A 2,153-nucleotide genomic window follows, 5' to 3' on the forward strand; every position below is an offset into this window, starting at 1 on the left:
TAAAGAGAGTAATGGTGATATTAAAGACAGTAATGGTGATATAAAAGAGAATAGTGGCGATATTAAAGATATCAATGGTGATATTAGAAATAGTAAAGGTGATATTAAAGATAGTAATGGTAATGTTAAAGATATTAATGGTGAATTTAGAAATAGTAATGTTGATATCAAAGAGAGTGATGGTGATATTAAAGATAGTAATGGTGCTATTAAGGATGATGATGGTGTTAAGAACATAAATGATAATGACGATGGTAATGTGACTGAATATGATGACGATAATATAATGATGGCTATATAAAAAAATAACACATGGTGATGGCAAGACAAATGATGTTATGATAACACAATTATTGCCATTGATAACAATAATTGTCATAATCACGATAAGAAGCGTTAAAAAATAATAAAAAATAAAAATAAATAAATAAAGATGAAAACAAGAAACAGTCAGACTTTTTGACATTATGATCATTGCAAACGATTTGATACAGAAAGCAAACTATGAAATATGACAATATGATAGAAAACAGAGAATACTAAAACTTGGGAGATATATCACTCGATAGAATGTCAACAAATATCTAAAATACGACAGGATTCGTTCGCGAGGACTTAGATATATACAAATTCCCAGTCAATTCACGTCCTGAGTTCTGAAATGCGAGGTCTTTCTGCGAACAACCTATTCAACTATTGAGGCTTTTGTAGCAGAGTCACGTTTCCTTTTTGGATTTTTTTTTTTTTTTTTTTTTTTGTACAACTTCCAATACGTCGTTTTTTCTGTCTGTTTTAGACTTTCTTGGTGGCATAATACACATGCACTATATCGCCTACGAGTTTTGTTTAATGATTGTTTTTACACATAGATGGCGCCACTAGTGCTTATGAACCGAGGAATCAATTAAATTAACAGTTCTACCTATCGCACCTGTCCACGCTTTTCGGAACTGTTTTTTTCTATTTTTCATTTCTTTTGTATTTTGATAAAAGTATGATAATCATAATACCAATAATGATGACAATACTAATAATGATAATGATGACGATAATGATGATAATGAGATGATGATATGATAATGATGACAATGATGATAATGATATGATAATGATAATGATAATGATGAGATGATGATAAAAGGATAATGATGACAATGATGATAATGATGATGACGATAATGATAATGATGACAATGATATGATGACGATAATGATGGTGATGACGATAATGATGATAATGATGAAGACAATGCTGATGATATGATGATAATGATGATTGATAACAACAACAATGAGGACAATAAGAATGATAACGACAAAAACACTACTACAACCACTAATGACACAACAATAATTATAACAGTATGGACATCAATACCATTCAATTTAAAAAATCCAGAGAACTAATTGAAAAGGGAAATAAAATGAGGTCATATAGAACTTAGAAAATTACTACTTGGTGGCTGGAAAAAATGCAAATCTGCAAGACACTTAAAAAAAGGGAGGAAGAAAATGCAAATAATATGAAAATTAGATGTGATATTTTATAATTAACGGAAATGACCCTTAGAAAAAGACAAAAACAGAAGCAGGTCGTTCGTTTCAAGGTCACCTTGCAAGAACTGATTTAAAACAAACTTTGTGGTTGGTATTGGTGGGTCATAGACTGAAGCATTTCAAAATCACCATATTCAGAAAAAAATACTAGCACATCAATTCTGCAGTCAATTAAAGTTATTTGCAATGCATTTCAACTGATCATGCAAGCCATTGATAATGGAAAATTAAATGTATAGATTTTTTTTCAAATATCAAACAGGTCCGCCCGTAGTAAGTAAAACTTCCAAATATAGTAAAAAAAATTATCATTATCATTCTGTTATTATTATCATTATTGTTGTTATTGCTATTATCATTATCATAATTACTATTACTATTATTGTCATCATTATTATTATTATTATTATCATCACTATCATTGTTATCGTTATTAGTAAAATAATTATCATCATCATTATTATCACATCTATCATTACCATTATTATCATTCTTACCATTACTAATCTACGTATAGCATTACAGTATTCGTATACAGTAATTATTCTCAAACATAACAACATACTTCTGCATACCCTCACGAACTGGGACCCTCC

The sequence above is a fragment of the Penaeus vannamei genome, chromosome 33, assembly GCF_042767895.1.
Source record: "Penaeus vannamei isolate JL-2024 chromosome 33, ASM4276789v1, whole genome shotgun sequence".
Lineage (NCBI taxonomy): Eukaryota > Metazoa > Arthropoda > Malacostraca > Decapoda > Penaeidae > Penaeus > Penaeus vannamei.